Consider the following 16,240-nt stretch of genomic DNA (forward strand, 5'->3'; position numbering starts at 1 on the left):
TCCAGGGCAATACTCGAGGGAAGGAGAGGACATCTCAGGTTAGGTTCTCCAGAAGCAGATGTTGAAGTGGGTTTGGGGGTACAAGAGGTTTATTAGAGATTAATACCTGTGAGAGGAAAGGGAGGAAGCAAGATTTGGCAGAGGGAGAAGATGAACAGCAATGCAGGGCTGATAAAGTCTTGACCAACTCGTGGGGAGCCTTGGAGCAAATACTCCTTGTCAGCATCTCCCTGCATTAGGCCCACATAGTGAGGCATTTACACCCAGCCTCTCTTAGGCACCAGATGCCTTGGAAAGGGCATGTCCTTGGATGAGGTGTTCTTCTGCACCCAGGTGACCCTGAAGGCTTTGACAGTTGGAGGTTCTCTGATGACCATCCTTCCCCACGACTGGGCATGAAGCTTCCTTGAAGGAGGTGTGGGTGGTGAATCTCTGCATCTTCCACAGGGGATATTGAAACTAGACCCGAGATTTCACCAATATCCTAAAGAAAACCTTGAGGCCTTGACCAAAATGATCACCCATATTCTTCCTTCTGTCTTGTGCAGGAGTTAATTTAACAGCTTGAACTTCCCCACTTAGTTACAAGTTCTTGGAGGGCAGAAGCTGGGAATTATGCATCTGAAGACCCCACAACACATAGCCTCCCCCTTTTATATAATGAGAGGGGAGCGGATGTTGTTAAATAAAAAACTAGGGTAGGATTGTACCAAGGACCACCAGAGAAAGGACTGCTCAGTAGATCACTTTTGAACAATTCTTTAATTGAGAAAAAGAAAAGATTAATTAACACCTACATCATACCATGTACCAAAATGAATGGCAAATGTATTAAAGTCTTAACTATAAAAACTGAAACCATAAGTGTAAGAAAACATAGGTAAATATGATTCTGATTTTGAGGTATTCAAATTTTAGAAGCAAAGACACCACAAAGTAAATTCAGAGTTTGTTTATATAATTTTTAAACTTCCATATGTAAAAAAAAGAAAAACATTTTAAAGACAAATTAACAGGACTTCCCTGGTGGTGCAGTGGTTAAGAATCCGCCTGCCAATGCAGGGGACACGGATTCGAGCCCTGGTCTGGGAAGATCCCACATGCCACAGAGCAACTAAGCCGTGTGCCACAACTACTGAGCCCACACACCACAACTACTGAAGCCCACACGCCTAGAGCCTGTGCTCGGTAACAAGAGAAGCCACCGCAATGAGAAGTCCACACACCACAACGAAGAGTAGCGCCCGCTCTCTGCAACTAGAGAAAGCCCACACACAGCATCGAAGACCCAACACAGCCAAAAATTAATTAATTAATTAATTAATTATTTAAAAAGACAAATTAACAATTTGGAAAATATCTGTAACAGATGAAGTCTTCTTTTTAATAATAGTTCAGACAAGTTGATTAGAATATTAAAAATATCTTAATGGAAAAAGCAAATGATATGAAAGTACTTTTCCAAAAAGAAGAAAAACAAATGACCAAGAATATATAGAAAGCATCTAGCCACTTTAATAATCAAACGATTGTAATTTTAAAACTGAAGAGAAAGTTTTTCATCTATCCAACTGACAAATTTTGAAAAGATAATACTGTAGACAAAGATTAGGGAGATGAGATTTACATATAGATTTGGAGGAAAAATAAATTTATACCACCTTTGTTGAGGACATTTTCTCCATGTGCATAAAAAGTCTGTGATCCAACCACTCTATTTTTAAGAATTTTCTGTAAAATTGTCTAAGATGTAAACACTGATAAATATCCAACAATAGAGGGATCAGGATTAAATAAATTATGGTTTATCCACTTACTGTGAAGTTATTAAAAAGCACATAATTGAAGAATATTTAATGAAATTAGAAAGTGCTTAGGTTATAATGTTAAGCTGAAAAAAGTCACAGACAACAATGTGAGTCTAAATTCACTTATAAATATATTTATTTATACACATACACATACATACTAGATGCACAGAAATTAGCAATGATTATGCCAGGAAGGTAGAATGATAATGATGATTTCTTATTCATTTTTTCCTCTGTTTTCAAAATTTTTACACTGTGCACATTTCAGAGAACTCAACCAAATGCACACATGCACACACATACACTTTTAAATAAGAAGCTAATAACAGAGGAAGTTCGGTCTGCTTCTGCTCTTTCACCAGCCACCCATCTTCAGCTACTCACCCTACATTCTTGAAGAAATGATACCTTAACTCTCTCAGCGTCCTCAGTCAAAACACTTGAGATGATTGTCCAGTTCTGAGAGTGCGCAAATTGCTGTGGAGTGTAATAGACATGAGCTTTGGAGTTGCACATGTTTGAATCTGAATCTCAGGCCAGCCAATTACCAGCTGTGTGTCTTGGGCAACTCCCTTATACTCTCTGAGACTTACTTACCTTCTTTGCAAAACTGGGTTACATGGTTATAAATATCCACCCAATATTAATGTGGCAAGAACAGGATGGGAATAATGGTTCAAAGTGCAAACTCAGGAGTCAGACTGCCTTGGTTCAAATCCCAGCTCTGTTACCTGCTAGCTGTGGGACCAGGCCAAGTTATTTAACCTTTATGAGATGTGGTAACTGCCTATATAATGGGAGATAATGAGTGTCCACTTTACATGGTTTTAGGAGAAGAATATGGGTTAGAGCCTTCCTGGTACACAGCCCACACTAAGCCAGTGCTTTCTGCAATTATTCAATGAGGCATCGAACATAAAACGCCATTAAAGAGATGCAATTCACTTAATTCAGAAACTGAGTATCTACTATGTGCCAAATCCTTCTAAGGAATCTATGATATCAGAATATATAACCTTTGCTTTGGGGAAAATCATGATTTTGAGAAGGAGGCATGTACAGAAAGAAAAAAAAATTCCCCAATAGAATAAAGTAAATTGGTCTGTCATACAGAGTGAAGTTAAGTCAGAAAGAGAAAAACAAATACTGTATATTAACACATATATATGGAATCTAGAAAAATGGTACTGATGAACCTAGTGGCAAGGCAGGAATAGAGACGCAGATGTAGAGAATGGACTTGTGGACATGGGGGGAAGGGGAGGCTGGGATAAACTGAGGGAGTAGCACTGACATATATACACTACCACGTGTACAATAGATAGCTAGTGGGAAGCTGCTGTATAGCACAGGGAGAACAGCTCGGTGCTTTGTGATGACCTGGGTTGGGGAGGGTGGGAGGGAGGCTCAAGCGGGAGGGAATATGGGGATATATGTATACTTATAGCTGATTCACTTTGTTGTACAGCAGAAACTAACACGACATTGTAAAACAATTATAATCCAACAGAAATGTAAAAAAAAACCCAAAGTAAATCAGGTTGGAGTTCTGAATAGGGCACCCTAGGAGCACAAAAAGGGGTCTTTCATCTTTCTAGTCCAGGAGTTCAGAGAAGGAGGTGATACTGAGCTGAAGCTTGATGCACACAGTAGACACCCAACCCATGTCCATTTCTTCCTCTATTCCATTCTCCTTCTAATCACCTCCCCTTGTCAAATCCTTAAGGGGAGACTGGGTGACAAGAAACAGGAGAGGGAATAAGGGAGAGCCATGCTTGCTTTTCTTCCAGCTTAGTTTCCTATGCCCACGCCCACTGCAGGCAGCCAGCAGTACACTATGAACTTGTACTCATGTCTGACATGCTTTTGCCATTTCCAGGTCGTTTCTCCTACTCTTGCCAGATGTGGGAGTTCTGTACTTCCCCTCCATGGGTTGGTTTGACCTTCAGTGAAAGGCTATGCTAACCCCTCTGCTCACAAAACAATAAATGCCCATGTCTTGCTGTCACAGAGTTTTAAGAACACAGGACATCTGAAAATTAACTAAGCTGCTTAGCCAACACCCACCCTCCCCAGGGGTACTTCTTTGTTCTGCAGGCCAAGTGGTACCTGTCTAGATACCCCCTACCCCAACACAGCCAACTTTGTTTGCCAGTCACTCCATGCTTTCTTCTAATTGGCATCTTTCTTAGGAATCTAATTTAGAATTTCAAATCTCTCCAATGCAGGTCAAGAATGGGCCGAGTCTGGGGAGAGCTAGTTGGGAAGACCAGCTGCTACGTTTGGCTAGAAATTCTGTCCTTCTTCTCTCCACCTTGCTGATTCCTGCTTGTCTTCTGAGGCTCAGCTATGGCATCATCCCTTCTGAAACCCATTCTCTGACTCTGCTTCCTGGCTCAGTTAGGTGTCACCAGCAACAGCGCCAACCCCACTGGTAACATTTAGAATAATTCTCTTTCCCACTTTAAACCATGTATTGTTCTGAGGGTGGTTATTATACATTTTACCTCTAGCCCAGTGCCAGCATGGTGGTGACCTGGCATATAACAGGTGTCCAATCAATGTTTGATGAGTGAATATGAATGAGTGAATGAAAAAATGAACTTCCCAGACAAATCAGATATATAACTTAATGTAAAGATAATAGAGCAAATCCTGGTTAGAAATACATCCTTTCAGACCCCCTCTTGGACTGTGTCTCCCAGGGCTTCACAGAGGACCACATTAGTCATGTAGAGCTGAGCATACAGCTCACTGCCCTCAGTAAAAGACCTCCAAACTCTCTTCTTGTTTCATATTTCTACCACATAAGGAATACATAATCGTCACAGGTTTTTAAATGCAGATAAATAAAGAGCCCAGCCACTGACAATATTTTTAAAATGAAATTCTTTCCAAGACCTGAATGCTAGGAGGTATTTCTCGTGGGACTTATATGGCAGCACAGAGGAAACAAAATTCTCAATCAGAATTATACAGAAAATAAGGTGCAATGTTTCACATGCCTAGTTCTCTCTCAGCAAACACCAATAAAATACAACTCACTGATGGTAAATATTTGAGGTGCTAGAGGTTTTTAAAAATACATATTTTCATGGTGGTGATGGGCACACAAGTGTGAATGTACTTAATGTCACAGAATCATACACTTGAAGACAGTTGAAATGGTAAATTTTACGTTATGTACATCTATCTATCTATCTATCTATCTATCTATCTATCTATCTATCTATCTATCATCTATCTATCATCTATCTATCTACCTACCTACCTACCTACCTACCTATCTATATCCTCCCAATGGTCACTTTGAAATTATCCTGAACTAAAACTGCAACACCCCAGGGCTCAATGGCCCAAGAGTGGCCATTTAGAATGAGGATTTTTGTCCTTGGCCTAAGAGGAACCTAAAGAGCCCATAAGAAGATCCATCACACACTCTAAAAGTCATCTTCTAGCTTTGTGCTTAGATGCCCCCTGAAAGAATTCTGAAAAGCTGTGAATCCATTTAAACACTTCTAAGCTGGCATCTGAAATATTTCATCCCCAGCTTTAATAGCATATAACATTCAGCATATTTTAATTCTGCCATCTTAAAACTGCTTGAACTCTAAAGAGTGGAAATTTGATGCCATAGTGATTTAATGCTATTATCTATTGAAAAAATACTTAGACAAACTCTTCATTAATAAATTTTATAAACTTCCTTTTCTCCCTTCAAACTGGATTTCCATTTTATTTTCCTCATAGAATTTTATCCCAAAGAAATATAATTTTATACTTTAAAATGTTTTATTCATTGGTCTCTCATACCTCTTTGTGACAAAAATATGTCTATAAATGTAAATCTTTTTAAAAAGTTTTCTGTAATGCTGTTAAAGATTTTAATTTGGATTGAGTTATCATTACAGTTATGAGTATAGGATTGATCAAAACAATGAAATATTCTCTAAATTTTGATAATTATTAGAGGTAAAGTTATAATTCAAAATGCATCTCTTAATGAGATGAATGGCTATTTCTCCTATAATTACTTCATGTATTAAAGAATAAATATAACAAATCTCAAGAATAAATCAGATTCAGCCTCCATTGCATTCCTGTTTTTCATTTTTATAAATGCTTAGAACTGAGAAACTTTTTCTTGTAAATAAATAGACATGAACGGAAGTTTTGTAATAGAGGTGCCATTCAATTTTTGTACCCCTTCCAAGTTGTATGTCAAAATCGTAGTGATTTATCATCAAAGTTATTTTTAATGATCTAGCAACTGACATGTCAATTAGTCCACCTTCAATTTTGTAGAAAGCAAAGAATCGGAAAACCTGACTTGCAGAAAGATTTGTTGATTACCCAGTCAGGACGGTCATCTGTTTTCTCAGTACCTACACTAATATTCAAATGGCCCCTTGTTTAGAACTTAGGAGGCTTTTGTAAACCACAGGGCAATGCACCATAGACAGAGCCCAGCAACAAGTTTCTTTATTTGATAGAGTAGGAGAAGGGTGAGTTCCTAGGCAGTTCAATTCTTAAGAAACAGTACAGATGGAACTGGAAGATCTGTAATTAAGCCCTTATACTCTTTGGAAAATCTTCATGTTTCCCTAGGGGGTGTGCCTCTCCAGGTATGAAGAATGTTGCTCTAAGTCAAAATATCAACAGACCATACAAGATCGGGAAAGGAGGCGAGTTACTGATGTGCTTGTGGAATGGAGAAATTCATCAAGAGTGTCTGGGAAGGTACCATGCCCCATCCCCCATGGCCACTGGGTGCTCTGAAACCATGCTTGAGGCAGGTTTCGCCCCTCCAGGGCTGCCTGCCATCACCAAGCCAAGTTTCCCCAGTGATTTCAGTTGTTTTCCCTAACAAAAGGACTGATTGTCACCATTAAGTGAACCACTTCACTGGTGTTAAGGTTGTCAGAAGGCATCATTAAGTTATTAAAGATATTGCACTATAGTCACAAAACTGGCAGCTTTCTCCTTGAATCAGAATTAAAGGGAACTAGGAACTGAAAGTACCCCCCTCTCTCTTGGCAGGAGAACCAGCCTGGGATGAGGGGCAGGATAGGAACAGGACACAGTGATTCATCTTCAGAGTTGCCTCTGGACCAAGGTTGTTGTCAAAAGTTTATTCCTGCCCTCACCTGCATACCATCTCATATAAGATGAGAAACACCATCGATATACCATACAAACTCAATTTTCTATGCACATCCTGTATCTCACCCCTAAATTCCTATTGTGAATAAACGGCTGCTAACCAGACATCTACACTTGGAAATCAACATGTAGCCTCAACACAACTCGCCGGGATGGAAGTTTTTATTCCGCTCCCTCATCCTCAAAAAAAAAAATGCTTCTCCTCAGGGTGTCCTATTTCTGTAAATGACACCACAATACACTGAATTCCTCAAATAAAAAATCTGTCGGTCATTCATCTTTTCCCATACCCCCAAATCCAATCCATCAGAAAATAAATACTTTAGGAAATGTGCAGGACTACACCTCCACGCTTCCCCTCTCCATCCACTTTTCCCTCCAGTAGACCAAGGCTCCACGGATATTGGTCACGGACTTCCAAGAGTCTCCCTCGTACTTACCCCCTTTTAATTCATTCTCTACACAGGAGCAAGAATGACATTTAGACATGGAAATCATATCATGTCATTTCCCTGCTTAAAATCCTTTGTGGTTTTTTACTGTTCTTAAAATAAAATCCAAATTTCTAGAAGACCCTATAAGGCTCCACATCAGAGCCTTTTCACCTCTGACTGGAACCACCTGGAGACCTAAAATAACCACAGGAGCAACAACAGTCACAACAATGACAACAAAAATCAAACACTAATGCTCCACCCTAGACTAACTGAATACGAATTGCTGCTGGTAGAGCGCCTGCATTTTTGATACGCGGTGGGAGTTGACAACAATTGCCCAACATGATATGACTTCTGTCTACTGCTCTGACCATTTCTTCCATTGTGATCTCCCTCACTCACTAAAATCCAAACATACTGATCCAGTTCTCTTTCTGAACACACCAAATTTGTGCCTGCCCCAGGATCTTTGCACTTGCTATTTTCTCTCTCTGGAAGGCTTTACTCCAAGATTTTCACATTGGCTGGCTCCCTCTCACCATTCAGAAATCTGCTCAAATATCACCTCTTCAAAAGGAGAGAGTCACAGAGAACTGGGCAACAGACTTGTAAACCTCCGTGTCTGTGTACCTGAGATCAAAGTCCTCATATCAGGAGTTACCACCGTGCATTTCCCCCGTCACTCCCATATCGTGTGCCCTGTTTCTATGAGCTCATTGCCACTGGCTGCCCTCCTGTTTCCTTGCCTGTGGTGCACAACCACCCTGAGATGGCTGTCAACATGCCAAGGATTATCAGGCTCTCAACATACCAAGCAATCAGGGGCCACCTCTGAGGAATGACACTTCTCACCAGGGACGTATCCTGACACACAGACCCTTATAATCATCCTTTAGTGACATTTCCCAAGAAAATACTTATGGAAAATCCAGTTCAATTTCGGAAACTACTTTTTCAGAGATGCAGCTGACTTGGGTGTAAAGATCTCAGGAGTAGAATGAGTTTCAACTTAGATGCCCAAGCACAATTTGGCTATAAAGGGATCTCCCTGTAGTCCACCAATTTCAGTATCTTAATAGGACTTACACCGATAAAGAGCATGACATCTTTCAAAGAACTTGTACAGATGTTCTTCTTTATGGTATCACAAAAACCTGAAAGTAAGTCTGGTACCAGAGTTCCTGCATCCAAATGTGTAGTCTGCATCCTGCTAAGGCATGCCTGGTCAAGGGGGTGAATAGGGAATGAAATCCAGCCCCTCTCCAAGCCCATCCTGGAAAGTCAGTGCAGGGGAAAGGGTGTTTTTCTCAAATTCAACCACCGGGGGCAGGGGGCATCTTTCTCATATCTGCAAAGGTGCCATACGTGGCAGAAGTAGACATGGCAGTACTACTATTTTTGCTTGCTGCTTATTGTTTTATTTTGCATATGGAAACTCTATTATTCAGCAGTGAAGTACACTATCCCAGTGGAAATTCTCTCAGTGAATCAAAAATCTGCTAGTGAGTTGCCAAAAAGTCTAGAACTCTTTCCAGGATCACTTGGAAATGTGTTTACTATTACTTTGGGATGGTCCCTGGTTTGTAGCCAATGCCTAAAGGGAAGCAGCAGGGTCCAAGATTCCAGAGTGAGAGGCATAATCACCAAAGCTCAGAGCAGTACACTGATGATAGCCTCCAATTCCACGGGAATCATTTAAATTCTCATGGTTCCTCCTCCTCCCTAGGAGATTGAGGGGGTGAACTCAGTACCAAATTAAGTTCCTTTGGACTCTAACAACTTTGGCTTGAGGAAGCAGCAGAGCTTTTTCTGTCTAGAGAATTTCTTTATTCTTGCACCACAGTTGTCCAAGGTTACTTGAATCAAAACCATTTTGTGAGAAAAATTCTGCCACATTAAGCCATTTTGGAATCATCTTCAGCCTCATTAACTATTTAAGGGGGTTAGTTTGGTCACTACCAATCTCCCTGTTTATCAAACTTGTTGAATTGAATCCCTAACTCGGATGAAGTCAGGTGTCCCATCCCTGACTATTCAGACACATTCATCTATTCTGGATCTGCTCCCTCAGGTCAAGAGCACAAACCACCCCATAGCTTTCTACTGAGACACATGTTTCCCAAGCTTCGTCCCTGCAGTCTTTGAAGGAATGAATGATGCAAGATACATTTTCTCTAAGTCAGTTCAAACTAGAGTAACCCATTGCCACACATCTATCCGCCCCTTCCTCCCCCGCTCCCCCACCCTTCTCTCCAGACACTCCATCAGTACATGGATTTAACCTCATTTGCTGCTCTCTAGGGAGAATGCATTCACCCACAAGCTTCCCAAGGTGCTTCCTGGCACAAAAAGCTGAAAATGTCATCGCATTTGCAAATGAACATAAACCTCCCACTCAAAGAGCATCAGTGCCACTGCAGTTCACAGAGGCAGACCGCGGGAGCCTTCCTCTCCATGCCACTGCTTTGTTGTTAGAATAATACACATATACTCTTTTCCTCTAATGGTGTTGGGCAAGTTTCACTTTCTTTGCGAATGTAACAGCTCTGTTCTTCCAACCAGAAGACTGACCAGTCTTTCTTTGGAACGGGGCCGAATGGTTCCTATTCACTCCGGATGGCATTGGTCAGCTCTAGACTCTGACAGGTATTTACTTAAGCTTCATTCACTCCACACTGTATGATTACACTCTGCAGGTCACAGTGGCTCTGGTTTTCTTAAGCTGCAGAAATCTGAATTCTGGACTGAAACGCTGACCACATCAACGCCATCTTCTCTTCATTCTCATTTGTCAAGGAGAGTTGGGCTGAAAGCAGGATACTTTATAGCCCTCATCATTTGCAATGACCTGTTTTCTTGGATTTAGTATTTCCTGAGCAAGTATCCCAAAACTGGCAAGGGGAGGGTTCTGAGGAAGGCAGCACAGAACACATCCAACTCACTGGAGATCTATCTGCCCATGATTTCACGAGCATGAATGAATCATGATGTGGCTGGCTTCATGCCGGTGGCTAATCAAGACTACTGGTTTATTCCATCACAGAGATTCCTCCCAAAGTTCAGCTAAAGGTTAGACTGTATTACAAACTTACCAAACGATCACCCTAGAAGGGTCCAACTCTCAGGACAACTATTGTATGTTTTTGTTCTATTCTGTAGGAACCAGGAACATGGAAACGAGTGGGCTCTATTACAAACCTTATTAATACCTCAGAGTCAATGGCTATAGAAAGTGGGGTAAGTATTTTACTTGCATTAGGAATGGCAATATTTGTGTCAGTGATGTTCTGAGATAGATTGACTGCCCTGTTCAGATACAGCACATCAATGCCTCTTACATCAAAACTCCCTGAATGAGCCATGTCAAGGCTTACCCAGAAGTGCACTGGTTGAGCAAAACTGCCCAGTGAATGGACATGAGACCTCAGATGTTCTGCCATTGAACCAATGACATAATTATGAGAAGAGCACTCCTCAAAGGCCTCAGTCACAGGCTTCTGCCAACTAAGATGGATCTATGGACATGTACACAATAATGCACTGAATCACCACCAAAGACCTACTCTGTTCCATGACTTGTGTAAGATAATGGGACGATAACTAGGGTACAGTTTCCACCCTCAGGAACATCACAATGTAAGAGAGTTAGACACATAAACAGATACTTAGTAAATACAGTAAACAGATACAGATTAAATAGTCTAAGTGTGAAGTTAAGGATATCCACTGAGTGATATAAATTCACACCTAATAGCATCATCTAACCTGACCTATGAAGGGTGGTAGGAAGATCCCTCCTAGAAGAGATGACCCTTCAGCTGAGTGTGAGGTGGGAGTTTTGTGAGGTAGTTGGGAGTCCAAGGAAGAAGTTTTTCAACCTTCCAATTTTCTTTCAATTAGGCAAGAGTTTGGAAGAAAGAAAGCAGTTACCTCTTACTCTCTTCTCAGCCTACCAAATAATTAGCTGAATTTGGACATTTATTTACTTTTTATTTTTTTAAAGATTTATTTATTTATTTATTTAGGCTGTGCTGGGTCTTAGTTGTGGCATGCGGGATCTTCGTTGCAGCTTGCAAGATCTTTTAGTTGCGGCCTGTGGACCTCTTAGTTGTTGCATGCGGGCTCCCTGGTTGCGGCATGCAAAGTCATAGTTGCAGTGTGCATGTGGGATCTAGTTCCCTGACCAGGGATCAAACCTGGCTCCCCTGCGTTGGGAGCATGTAGTCCTACCCACTGGACCACCAGGGAAGTCCCAGAATTCGGACATGTAAATATGCATTAGGTGGTAGAAAACTGGTAATACTTTCTTTTTTGGTTTTTGTTTTTTGTTTTTTTAAACATCTTTATTGGAGTATAACTGCTTTACAATGGTGTGTTAGTTTCTGCTTTATAACAAAGTGAATCAGTTATACATATACACATGTTCCCATATCTCTTCCCTCTTGCGTCTCCCACCCTCCCATCCTCCCTGTCCTACCCCTCTAGGTGGTCACAAACCACCTAGCTGATCTCCCTGTGCTATGCGGCTGCTTCCCACTAGCTATCTATTTTACATTTGGTAGTGTATATATGTCCATGCCACTCTCTCACCCTGTCACATCTTACCCTTCCCCCTCCCCATATCCTCAAGTCCATTCTCTAGTAGGTCTGTGTCTTTATTCCCGTCTTGCCACTAGGTTCTTCATGACCTTTTTTTTTTTCCTTAGATTCCATATATATGTGTTAGCATACTGTATTTGTTTTTCTCTTTCTGACTTACTTCACTCTGTATGACAGACTCTAACTCCATCCACCTCACTACAAATACCTCCATTTCATTTCTTTTTATGGCTGAGTAATATTCCATTGTATATATGTGCCACATCTTCTTTATCCATTCATCTGATGATGGACACTTAGGTTGCTTCCATGTCCTGGCTATTGTAAATAGAGCTGCAATGAACATTTTGGTACATGACTCTTTTTGAATTATGGTTTTCTCAGGGTATATGCCAAGCAGTGGGATTGCTGGGTCGTATGATAGTTCTATTTTTAGTGTTTTAAGGAACCTCCATACTGTTCTCTATAGTGGCTGTATCAATTTACATTCCCACCAACAGTGCAAGAGTGTTCCCTTTTCTCCACACCCTCTCCAGCATTTATTGTTTCTAGATTTTTTGATGATGGCCATTCTGACGGGTGTGAGATGATATCTCATTGTAGTTTTGATTTGCATTTCTCTAATGATTAATGATGTTGAGCATTCTTTCATGTGTCTGTTGGTAATCTGTATGTCTTCTTTGGAGAAATGTCTATTTAGGTCTTCTGCCATTTTTGGATTGGGTTGTTCGTTTTTTTGTTATCGAGCTGCATGAGCGGCTTGTAAATCTTGGAGATTAATCCTTTGTCCATTGATTCATTTGCAAATATTTTCTCTCATTCTGAGCATTGTCTTTTGGTCTTGTTTATGGTTTCCTTTGCTGTGCAAAAGCTTTTAAGTTTCTTTAGGTCCCATTTGTTTATTTGTGTTCTTATTTCCATTTCTCTAGGAGCTAGATCAAAAAGGATCTTGCTGTGATTTATGTCATAGAGTGTTCTGCCTATGTTTTCCTCTAAGAGTTTGATAGTGTCTGGCCTTACACTTAGGTCTTTAATCCATTTTGAGTTTATTTTTGTGTATGGTGTCAGAGAGTGTTCTAATTTCATGCTTTTACATGTACCTGTCCAGTTTTCCCAGCACCACTTATTGAAGAGGCTCTCTTTTCTCCACTGTATATGCTTGCCTCCTTTATCAAAGATAAGGTGACCATATGTGCATGGGTTTATCTCTGGGCTTTCTATCCTGTTCCATTGATCTCTGTTTCTGTTTTTGTGCCAGTACAATACTTTTTTAATATGGCATTAATACTACTGACATCATAGCTTGACTTTCACAAAAGAAAAGTGATTGCTTGGAAGTTTTTATTTCTTTTTTAACCAAAAACACAGAAGAAAATCAATAAGATAAAATTGTGCAAAGTTTAACTCCATCACACTTTGGAATATATTTATTTTTATCTTTATTTTTATAAACTTTTTATTTATTTATTTATTTATTTATTTATTTATTTATTTATTTATTTATTTATGGCTGTGTTGGGTCTTCATTGCTGCATGTGGGTTTTCTCTAGTTGCAGCGAGCAAGAGCTACTCTTCGTTGAGGTGCACAGGCTCCTCATTGCAGTGGCTTTTCTTGTTGTGGAGCACGGGTTCTAGGTATGACGGCTTCAGTAGCTGTGGCACATGGGCTCAGTAGTTGTGGCTTGTGGGCTCTAGAGCACAGGCTCAGTAGTTGTGGCACACGGACTTAGTTGCTCCACAGCATGTGGGATCTTCCCGGACCAGGGTTCGAACCCATGTCCCCTGCATTGGCAGGCAGATTCTTAACCATTGCGCCACCAGGGAAGCCCACACTTTGGAATTTAAATTGAACTTGTATGCCCCATATTCAATTAAAGACACTTTTCTCCAAACTCTCCTGACAAGACATTTCCAAAGAGCTTAAGATGTATTTATTCAGTTTGTGGAGTTTTGAAAACTGGCTCTGAAAGAGAAAAAATATTATGAACGCTACTGTGGATATGTTTCTAACTTTTAGAGTTATCCCATGAGAGACTGGGCATCATTGAATTAGAAAAGACACAGACAGCTGGGCCAGGACTTGTTCCTGAAGTAAACATAAACTCATTAAAGGTTAAACTCTGTGCAGTGTGTTTAAGACCAAGGCATGAAGCGGAGCTGCAATACCGAATGGGACCATCATAATAATCTCATCTGAGGTCCTGAGCTGGGCTCAAAATTCTCCCACAAGAGCCTTCAGGGGTATATTCAGACCCCGCATCTCACTGAATCCACTCTACGGGCAAGAGTGAGTCACAGAATTGTTATGTATCCTGAAAATAGATCATTATTTTCTACCTGCTCTTGGGGTTTTTTTGTTTTTGTTTTTATTTTCTGATATTTTGCTGCTACTTCTCAGTCTCCAAACTGAGTTATGAAAAAAACTGGAATAATCTTCTTCCACAATCCCCTCCCTTTCTCCCATCTCTTAGCTCCCACGAATGATGCTCCAGCACTGACACAAGGGCCACATACAATCACCATTTTCAGTGGCAGCCTATACCCCCTTTCCCTAATGTAACCACTGGTGAAACACACCAGAATAATAATTCAGTGGCCTGCAGATCATCCTAGGGTTAGTGAAAAAGTGGTCAGTGCTAGCAGCTGGGGTTACTGCCTTCTCTCTATTCTTGAAGAACAAATGTAAAGTCTAGGAATGGAGCAGGCTTTGGTCTCCAAGAGCCTTAGACATCAGGTCTCAGTCTTCATATGGATTGTTCATTTTGTGTGTGTGTGTTTGTGTGTGTGTGTGTATTTCAAACATCTCCTTCCAGAAGCCTTTCCTAACCTCTCCAGGAGTTTGTGCTCCCTCTGTAACCATTAAGAGTGCTTTTGCAGCTCTCATAACACCTAATAATACAGCTCTGCTTACAGGTCTCTACCACTATTACATGGCAAGCTGCTTGAAGACAGGGTCCATTTATCTTAAAAATTTATATATTCTCATCTCCTGGCAAGTGCCAAGCACCTAATGGTTACTATATGGGTAGATAAATGGTGGAATGGCTTTGGGGTTGTAGCCTCATGATAAAAATGACAGAAGAAATGGTTTTGCACAAATCTTGCTAGTTTTGTCACAGTCCATCAATTCATTACTGGCAAAAAAGGAAAAAAATATTTAGGATTTTGATCCTAAACGTACCAATATTTTAATTTTATGGACGCTTAAAATGTCAGGGTTAGAATGGATGAGACGTTATTTGCTAAAATATTTGATGGGTAAGAAAAGGAGGGCCTCTTTCAATTCTGTTGAGGCCCTCCCACCATGTGCCTCTCACTAGTGTGGCCCATGTGTGAGTTGGGAAGGCCTGGTTGAAGAAAATCCAAAAAAGAAATACTGGCATTACAGTTGGCGAGGATTTGATTGTTAGCCTAAGGGTGTGGCCTTAATTTCATGATAAAAGTTCTGAAGAAATGAGAGGCATGATTGGATGTATATTTGGAATAAATGACACAATTGATATATATTAGGGAAACCACTCTGGCAACAGGAGAAGACCAAGCACAAAGATGAACATGCCTAACAGGCAGCTAGTCCATCTTCTATGAGAGAAGTGAAGAAGCTCTCCGTGAGGGTGGAAGAAAAGGAGTGTGGGATTGAGAGCTACTTTAGGGGTGAACTCACAATATCACCACAGAAAGGGATCATCTAGAAAGATTTCCAAGGGGTTCACACTGATTATAAAGAAGGAAGTAGAGATAAGAAAAAGGACAGAGAGGTTTATATATCAAGTGGAGTCAGTATCCAGACATCGCAGCATGGTGCATGGACATGTGTTTCCCCAGTGGCACCTGCAGGCAGCCTCCATCATTTGTCCTGGGGGCCTGAGAGGAGTGACCTGCTTCTATCAGCAATGCCCACAGCAGACCAATCAGTCAGTATGCAGGTGGTGCCTGGAGTTTTCTAAAGAGCTCATGCTGCTTTCCTGATTGAAATGGGGTCAGGTTTATTTTTGTACTTTACTGTATTTCACAATAACTTCCTGTCCAATCACTCCAAACCATGTATACCACTGCAAAAGAGATAAAGCTATACAATTCAGGCAAAAAAAGTTGCCCTGTGACCCTAAACAGAGACAGAAGTGGAACAAAACCCAGATGCTCCATCTGCTCAGGTGTCTGCCAAAGTTATGTGTCAACAGAGGAGAAACGAGGGAGACTCTGGGCTATTAGTTCTTACCAAAGACAGGA

The 16,240-nt window shown here is 40.8% G+C and overlaps 1 protein-coding gene across 5 annotated transcripts in view; it reads right to left on the bottom strand.

Annotated features, from left to right (window-relative positions):
* CPNE4 (copine 4) overlaps nt 1-16,240 on the bottom strand; it is a 578,612-nt gene that overhangs the window by 265,021 nt on the left and 297,351 nt on the right. The window contains exon 1 of one of the 5 annotated variants that reach the window (XM_068547305.1): nt 2,196-2,260. The exons of the other annotated variants lie outside the window; for them this stretch is intronic. The gene's annotated coding sequence lies outside the window, so the exon portion shown is untranslated. Of the gene's footprint in view, nt 1-2,195; nt 2,261-16,240 lie in introns of those variants that run through there. 5 annotated transcript variants of the gene reach the window in all.

Source organism: Eschrichtius robustus, chromosome 6 (assembly GCF_028021215.1).
Source record: "Eschrichtius robustus isolate mEscRob2 chromosome 6, mEscRob2.pri, whole genome shotgun sequence".
Classification (NCBI taxonomy): Eukaryota; Metazoa; Chordata; class Mammalia; order Artiodactyla; family Eschrichtiidae; genus Eschrichtius; species Eschrichtius robustus.